Source organism: Schistocerca cancellata, chromosome 3, assembly GCF_023864275.1.
Source record: "Schistocerca cancellata isolate TAMUIC-IGC-003103 chromosome 3, iqSchCanc2.1, whole genome shotgun sequence".
Classification (NCBI taxonomy): domain Eukaryota; kingdom Metazoa; phylum Arthropoda; class Insecta; order Orthoptera; family Acrididae; genus Schistocerca; species Schistocerca cancellata.
The window spans coordinates 808,791,420-808,801,284 of NC_064628.1; positions in this window are offsets into that span (position 1 = coordinate 808,791,420).

Below are 9,865 nucleotides of genomic sequence, written 5' to 3' on the forward strand. Positions count from 1 at the left end.
AGAGAAAGATATTAGCTAATAGTCAAAAAGAGCGCAAATTTTCAGAAGAGTTCTTATTCTCCCGGTCACAAATAATCCCACCTAGTATTAGTTGTGAGATTGTTTTTACGGGGAATAAAATACCAAACCGGCCGATTGGTATCAGGAGAGGTTCCGCAGGACATTTTAATTTCTACTGTCGTGAATATAGGTTTGATGACTTCCATAACAAAATATAGACGTATGAATTCCACACAGCGAAATACAGTGGTGTGCGAATGCTGTGTGAAGGGGCGTGGCAACTGCTCTTTGGCGCACTCAAGACCGAATAACGTTCTTACATTTCCTGGAAATATATGTTTTGTATATCAGACTCTTCAGAAAGATGTGCGCTACAAAATAAACATATGTCTGAAAACTCAATTTTTTTAAAATTTTTGATGTCTTACCTCAAACGCTTGAGTGGGGGGGGGGGGGCTGCCATAATCAAAGCTAGATGCAGTGTTACATCATATTATATGATGTCTCCTGGAGGTGATTAATCACACTAGTCAACAAATTTAAACTTTTTTTCTCGTTTGTGAATGGGTGCATTCACGTAATATGGTAAATTTTGTAATTGGTATATTTGGACATAACGCCAATAGGTCTAAATTGATTCAGAACATATTTTTAACTCTAATCGTCTTTGGTATTCGAAAAATATGACAACGATGCACTTCTTTTGTTTACCGTTTCATCACTATCCCCAACAAGATCCCAGCAGTAGTAGCCCATGATGGATGGGTTCAACTGACCCTGATAACGGAGTTCCATTGTATGGATGGCTTGCTGAAAGGATTCACCCACCTCATTGTTTACGGCTCCCAAGAATTCAATGTGCGAATGTAAAAAATTAATTTGGAGCGACATTCATACCTCCGCCTCCATGTTCTTATAGATGTCTAACAGATCGTTCACTACATGAACATAGTTAACATCTCTACTGTTGCCCAAAACGCGCTTCACAATCGCTTTGATAGAGGACCAAGCAGTTAACTCGATATTTGTGGGTTTGGTATCAGAGGACTGATCTTTCATCTTCTTATTTGTGGTCCATCAGATATATCTTCCTTTAGCTTTGTTTCACTCAGTTTAAGGAACTTTCTGCCAAATGAGTGAAGGCCAGATCCCTTTTACGTAATTCTTCATAAAGCCCAACTTAAGATGAAGACGAGGCAAAAATGATTTAATCGGGCTCTAACAGTGGAGTGTTTTTCACATTCACCGTTCCAGATACATATAATTTCCTTATAGGCCATTTCTTGACGGTATAGTGGATCTCGCTGTCACGGCTGTTCAATTCGTGAACCCACACTGAAAACCTGTGGCTTCCAAATTAGAAACAGGAACAGGCAAACCTTTCCCTCGAGGCACAGTCAAATGCACTGAAGGTACATTTGGATACTTTATTTTATAACTGGATTTGCTTGAATGCTCAGAAATATTTGTGATGCACAACTATCAGTCTGAAAAATTGTCTATAGCCTCACACTACACCACTGAAACAACGAATGGCATGGATCGTCGTTTTCCTTTCAACCATTCGGTTAAAATGGTAGCACAGGTTATGCAGGCAATGGTGAGGTACAAAATTTTTATCTCCATCACGAACAGGACAATCAAAAAACAGTTCATATGCCTTCTTAACTAAATCAGTCATTAGTTTCCATTGAGATATCGGAGTGAGTTGCCCATACATATAGCAATAGTTTTATTGGTGATTTAAACAATAACGACGTACGCGAGTTGCCATATTTACTTAGTGTAAGCTTTAAACAGCACGATGTTTCATTACCTCGGTCAAGAAACACTCACAGAGGAAATAAAAACTCGCAATCCACTGTTGGGGCGTGGTAGGTATGATGAGAACTGCACCAAGCGTGTTTTAACGTGAGCTATATCATTTTTTCGCCCTACAGATTGTCTTACCACCAGGCGGGTAAAGTTTAGAATCCTTATCACACTCACTATCGAGTGACCACTTGTAGGTCTTCTAGCATTCTTGACAAAAAGTTTATAATTTAGACATCTAACCAGAAGAACGCTAAAAAAAAAAAAGAAATACGGCAAGTAGCCAATAAACAGTAAAAACCATTAAAAATTGAAAAATCATACGTGCTATAACGTTTTGAAACGTAGATTCAGATACCACACACCAAAATAAATGGCTGTGAATGGTTTGGGTTGAGTTGTGTGGGGGAAGAGACCAAACAGCGAGGTCATCGGTCTCATCGGATTATGAAAGGACGGGGAAGGAAGTCGGCCGTACCCTTTCAAAGGCTCTGAGCACCATGGGACTTAACTCCTGAGGTCATCAGTCTCCTAGAACTTAGAACTACTTAAACCTAACTAACCTAAGAACATCACACACATCCATGCCCGAGGCAGAATTCGAACCTGCGACCGTAACGGTCGCGCGGTTACGGACTGAAGCGTCTAGAATTGCTCGGTCACAACGGCCGGCCCTTTCAAAGGAGCCATCCCAGAATTTGCCTGGAGCGATTTAGGGAAGTCGCTGTGTATGCAAGAAAGACGTACAGAAATGTTATATATGTAATGGATTAGCAACGGGGCGTGGACAGAAAGGTCGAAATGAGAAAGACATAGTGTTGGTTTTATTATTAACCGCCTGTTCACGACTTATTCAGTATGAGCTCTGGGCACGTCGACAAGATGCTGCATCTGTAAAACGACGTAATAAACAGTTGCTCGGAGTAGTTCAGGTGGAATGTGACCAACGTCTTCCTATGTAATGGCTTTCAGATCAGGTAGAGACCGAACGCGTCCCTGGTAAACGTGTTCTGCTACGGTAGATATTCCCAGAGTCAAAAGTCACATGGAGTCAGATGAGGTGATCTAGCAGGCCATGCATCTGGAAAACCTCTGGAAGGTTGCATTAAGCAGACCTTTCACTAAGCGAGCTACATGAGGTGTTCCCCCATTCTGCACGAAAAACAGAGGTTTCCACACAGCTGCGCTCTTACAAAGCGGGGATCACATGCTGTACAAGGACGTCTCAATAGCCCGCTGTGTATATTCTCTTCAAAGAAGAGCGAACCAAGAATAGAGATTCTTGTCAATCCACATCATACAGTCACATATGGCGAGTGCAATGGCTCTTCGTGCACAACACGCTATTTAACAGTACCCCAATTTTGGCAGTACTGTGTATTCACTGCATCCTGTAGTGTAAAACGTGCCCTGTCAGCCCATATAACATTGCCCAGACAAATGTCATCAACTTCCGTGCCAGAGACTGTAACGTCCTTCGGATCTTCGGTCTCGGCTGCCGTAGAGCAATGAGATTGTTATTTCTTATGTATCGGTATCGACGTTACAAAAAAGAATATTGATGAACTGAACTCGCGACTTGTGCGAGATATTTACTTCACCAAATGTCATAATTAAATCGTTTATAATCGATGGTTTATCAGTTGCTATTTAAATATTAATGATAAGTTCAAATTAGTTCCAGCGACACCAAATTCCCTATAGACTGGTTGTAATCTCAAATCTATAATCAGTCGTAACAGTGTTATTAATTCATAATGTCAAGGAGTATCTACAGGGTGTTTCAAAAATGACCGGTATATTTGAAACGGCAATAAAAACTAAACGAGCAGCGATAGAAATACACCGTTTGTTGCAATATGCTTGGGACAACAGTACATTTTCAGGCAGACAAACTTTCGAAATTACAGTAGTTACAATTTTCAACAACAGATGGCGCTGCGGTCTGGGAAACTCTATAGTACGATATTTTCCACATATCCACCATGCGTAGCAATAATATGGCGTAGTCTCTGAATGAAATTACCCGAAACCTTTGACAACGTGTCTGGCGGAATGGCTTCACATGCAGATGAGATGTACTGCTTCAGCTGTTCAATTGTTTCTGGATTCTGGCGGTACACCTGGTCTTTCAAGTGTCCCCACAGAAAGAAGTCACAGGGGTTCATGTCTGGCGAATAGGGAGGCCAATCCACGCCGCCTCCTGTATGTTTCGGATAGCCCAGAGCAATCACACGATCATCGAAATATTCATTCAGGAAATTAAAGACGTCGGCCGTGCGATGTGGCCGGGCACCATCTTGCATAAACCACGAGGTGTTCGCAGTGTCGTCTACGGCAGTTTGTACCGCCACAAATTCATGAAGAGTGTCCAGATAGCGTGATGCAGTAATCGTTTCGGATCTGAAAAATGGGCCAATGATTCCTTTGGAAGAAATGGCGGCCCAGACCAGTACTTTTTGAGGATGCAGGGACGATGGGACTGCATTATAGGGCTTTTCGGTTCCCCATATGCGCCAGTTCTGTTTATTGACGAAGCCGTCCAGATAAAAATAAGCTTCGTCAGTAAACCAAATGCTGCCCACATGCATATCGCCGTCATCAATCCTGTGCACTATATCGTTAGCGAATGTCTCTCGTGCAGCAATGGTAGCGGCGCTGAGGGGTTGCCGCGTTTGAATTTTGTATGGATAGAGGTGTAAACTCTGGCGCATGAGACGATACGTGGACGTTGGCGTCATTTGGACCGCAGCTGCAACACGGCGAACGGAAACCCGAGGCCGCTGTTGGATCACCTGCTGCACTAGCTGCGCGTTGCCCTCTGTGGTTGCCGTACGCGGTCGCCCTACCTTTCTAGCACGTTCATCCGTCACGTTCCCAGTCCGTTGAAATTTGTCAAACAGATCCTTTATTGTATCGCTTTTCGGTCCTTTGGTTACATTAAACCTCCGTTGAAAACTTCGTCTTGTTGCAACAACACTGTGTTCTAGGCAGTGGAATTCCAACACCAGAAAAATCCTCTGTTCTAAGGAATAAACCATGTCGTCTACAGCACACTTGCACGTTGTGAACAGCACACGCTTACAGCAGAAAGACGACGTACAGAATGGCGCACCCACAGACTGCGTTGTCTTCTATATCTTTCACATCACTTGCAGCGCCATCTGTTGTTGAAAATTGTAACTACTGTAATTTCGAAAGTTTGTCCGCCTGAAAATGTACTGTTGTCCCAAGCATATTGCAACAAACGGTGTATTTCTATCGCTGCTCTTTTAGTTTTTATTGCCGTTTCAAATATACCGGTCATTATTGAAACACCCTGTAGATACTCCTTGACATTAGGAATTAATAACACTGTTCGTGCAAAAGGTTGTTGTCTTGCATACGTCCCCATCTGTTGACTCAGGGATCGACCTTTATCAAAATCGTTAACGTGATGATACGCATTTCTCCTCCGTAAACGAAGGATCACAACAACGTTTCACCAGGTAACGCCGGGCAACTGCTGTTTGTGTATGAGAAATCGGTTGGAAACTTTCCTCATGTCAGCACGTTGTAGGCTTCGCCACCGGCGCCAATCTCGTGTGAATGCTCTGAAAATATAATAATTTGCATACCACAGCATCTTCTTCCTGTCGGTTAAATTTCGCGTCTGTAGCACGTCATCTTCGTGCTGTAGCAATTTTAATGGCCAGTAGTATAGGTTCCGCATTAACAGATTAGCATAGGAAACAAGTTTCGTTGTCATACTGTAATTATAGCCTACACTTGACCTCCGTGTGTAGCTGCACTTTGTAGTCACCCAGTACTATTTGATACATCACACGCCAGATGCAACATGTCTGTTGAGTATTGTTATTTGTTCAATGTGCTGAGCAGTGCGCACTTAGCAGCTGGCGCTGTGCAGTGTAAGGTGGCTGTTGTAACGGAGTGCTGGGCTCGCGCAGGTCGTCGCTGATGGGCCTGCGACTGTGCAACGTGACGCTGGTGAGCCGGGACGGGCTGCCAGGGGGCGGCGTGGGCGGCGTGTTTCAGCGCCTGCTGCCGAGGAGGGGCCGCAGCACGCCGCGCCGCACCATGCAGCTCGGCCTCCACGTCTGGATCAACGTCGTCTGCGGCCTCATGACAGACATACAGAGGCCAGTACACCACAGTCACGTAACTTTACCTCTGGCACAGGGATCGAGCTACGGCTGAAGGAGCAGGCGCGGGTCCAGGGGCCCTATTCTGTATGGTTCATATCGATCGGTGTAGTTGGTTCGTTTCGATAGGGACGTCATTTTCGTCGGTTCTTTATCGAAATATCCTATTCAGTAAGCTTCTGAGACCTGTTACCGAACGGTCCTCCCACCGATTTTACGACAATTGTACCGAGAGGTTTTGGATTTTGGTGTGGCCCTGTCGATCGGTGAGCTGTGGTTTATGTACACCTATAATTTGTTGTTTTAAACATCTAGCGTTTTAGCTTTGGATTTAGTGATTGTGTTACTAAAGAATCACCAGAGGACGCATCCGGTTGGAAAGTCAGTTCGTAATAGACTATTTTCCTTTGTTAGAAATAAAGTTAGGTTAGGTTGTTACTGTGAATGACTACATCCAAAAAAAAAGTTTTCGGTCAATATTCTCTCAAAATACGTGTTAGTTTGATGCAAATAAGAGTTTAAACATCATTAAATATCAAGACAATGGTTCTGCTTACGTATATTACATGAGTGTGAACTGACGTTACTAGTGCCTTTGTGTACTTTTTTCCTCATATGGGTTAGTTAGTAATTACCGAAACGTGTTTACAACTTTCAAGTAACAATGGAAAGCAATTATGTGAAGCCTGATATTGGAAACCTTTCAAATTATCAAGCACTTATGACTTATGCAGCACCGTTTGGCAACGAAGTCAGGCTACGTTCCTCTAGTCTACACAATACTACTAGAATTGAGCAGTGCCTCTGTTGTTTGGCGTGGACAAGTGGTTAGCGCGCGGGAAGGCGTATGGGTGGATGAAAAACTTTTTTTTTTCCTCTTCATATATGCAACACGTTCTGAGACATTATTATTCGTGTAAGTTAAAACTTTTCTGCAATATTCGTTATTATGTAAAGAGCGCACTTCCTCAGTAATGATTTCGTGATTTCTGTGTGTTTAAAATACGAAATATGAAATAGCTGTGGATGAAACAATCAACAGTGACCTTTTTTTTTCTTGTCAGAAATAATTCACCATTTTTTCCGAATATGTAGCAATTTCCGAGTATGCTGTTAGACAGGAATCTAAGAGCACAACTTAAATTACTGGGAATGTAACTAGCAGCAGTCATCTTCATAATCTTGCTTGTCACAAGTATTTATCTGCGATCGAATCCTCAACCACAGTAGACAGAGATGAAAGATGGTTCAAATGGCTCTGAGCACTATGGGACTCAACTGCTGTGGTCATAAGTCCCGTAGAACTTAGAACTACTTAAACCTAACTAACCTAAGGACAGCACACACATCCATGCCCGAGGCAGGATTCGAACCTGCGACCGTAGCGGTCGTGCGGTTCCAGACAGTAGCGCCTTTAACCGCTCGGCCACTCCGGTCGGCAGAGATGAAAGATTTCTGCCGTAATACTTTTAGACTGTAGCACCACATACGAAACATTTGCATTCATGAGATGCATGTTATAAACTTGGACGAACTGCTGGAGCTCTCGAAAATGCGTTTTTTTTTTCAATTTTGTTTTTAAGACCCAAATCGTGACGCATGGTATAGGGAAGTGGGCTACTTAATCATTTGGACCTCTAGGAGCGTGTTATAACCACATTCTGTTTATCTTCTTATTCTTTGAAACTCTCAATCAATTTTTCAGGTGTTTTTATAGATGTGTCAGTACAATGTGGTACTACACACTATTCCTAACTCATTTTCCAAAACGTAAAATCCAAAACACGATGTCAGTGTGAATGAGAATAAGATGACATAATGCGGCATTTATGACAATCTGCAGAATACAGTCAAATACGCTATCGTTATTATACATGCATGGAAACATGCGGTCAGAGAAACTGTAAAAACTTTTATGCATTTCAGCTGAGAATCATGGAAATGGAAATACTGCGCCTGATACTGTTAAGGAGGAGGCAAGGGTGATGAAGGCGGGCACGTCAGCTCGATGGAATGCGGTGGCATGCGTTATGGCAACGTAAACGCAATTTTCAGTACTTGGAAGTATAGCGTGCCTGTGTCGTCACCTAGCCGCTTTGTGTTCGTTGCACTGTGCGCGCTGCAGTGTGCATGCGCGGACCTGCGGCCGCTTGCTTTTGATTGGCTTGCGCGACACGAACCGACAACAGCGCTTCGGTTCTCTAGACCCGAACGGTATCGCTACCGAAATGCATACTGAGTACCGAAACGATCGGCACAATGGCGGAAAGATACAGAATAGGCACCCAGGACAGAGAGGAGAGACGGAGGGTCAAGAACCATTCAAAGACCATTTTCTTGTCAAGTTTTTGAGCGGAAAGAAAACAAGACTTCCTAGTCATTACGCAATGGATATTTTATTCGAATAGCCAAGCAAAGTGAGGGAAATGGGCAAATTGGGAATCAGTCTGACGAGTGTGAGGTCTAGGTTTGCAAAGAAAGATTTAAGTAGTCGAAAGTAATCAGGGTAATTAAGAAAAACTGCATAAGTGAGAGAAATTTTTGACCAATTCTCCAAAGCCAAACGAAGAGTTTGAAATGGATAAGTTGGATATCAAATTGACCAGCGTGAGGTATAGGTTTGCAGAGAAAGATTTAACTGGTTGAAATAATCAGGCTAATTAAGAAAAGCTTAATTATTAATTAGTAAGGCTTTTGACAATGTTGACTGGAATACTCTCTTTCAAATTCTGAAGGTGGCAGGGGTAAAATACAGGGAGCGAAAGGCTCTTTACAATTTGTACCGAAACCAGATGGCAGTTATAAGTGTCGAGGGGTATGAAAGGGAAGCAGTGGTTGGGAAGGGAGTGAGACAGGGTTGTAGCCTCCCCCCGATGTTATTCAATCTGTATATTGAGCAAGCAGTAAAGGAAACAAAAGAAAAATTCGGAGTTGGTATTAAAATCCATGGAGAAGAAATAAAAACTTTGAGGTTCGCCGATGACATTGTAATTCTGTCAGAGACAGCAAAGGACTTGGAAGAACAGATGAACGGAATGGACAGTGTCTTGAAAGGAGGATATAAGATGAACATCAACAAAAGCAAAACGAGGATAATGGAATGTAGTCAAATTAAGTTGGGTGATGCTGAGGGAATTACATTAGGAAATGAGGCACTTAAAGTAGTAAAGGAGTTTCGCTATTTGGGGAGCAAAATAACTGATGATGTTCGAAGTAGAGAGGATACAAAATGTAGACTGGCAATGGCAAGGAAAGCGTTACTGAGGAAGAGAAGTTTGTTAACATCGAGTATAGATTTAAGTGTCAGGAAGTCGTTTCTGAAAGTATTTGTATGGAGTGCAGCCATGTATGGAAGTGAAACAGGGACGATAAACAGTTTGGGCAAGAAGAGAATAGAAGCTTTCGAAATGTTGTGCTATAGAAGAATGCTGAAGACTAGATGGGTAGATCACATACCTATTGAGGAGGTACTGAATAGAATTGGGGAGAAGAGGAGTTTGTGGCACAACTTGACAAGAAGAAGTGACCGGTTGGTAGGACATGTTCTGAGGCATCAAGGGATCACAAATTTACCATTGGAGGGCAGCGTGGAGGGTAAAAATCGCAGAGGGAAACCAAGAGACGAATACACTAAGCAGATTCAGAAGGATGTAGGTTCTAGTAATCACTGGAAGATGAAGAAGCTTGCACAGCATAGAGTGGCATGGAGAGCTGCATCAAACCAGTCTCAGGACTGAGGACGACAACAACAACAACAACAACTAGTAATGTGAGGGATGTTTTCGGCCCAATTGCCATATCCAAACGAAGAGTTGGAAATTGACAAATGGGACATTAAATTGACCATGTCGCGGCCCAAGGTCTTGTTTTTGCAAAGAAAGATTTAAGTGGTTGAAAATAATCAGGGTGAT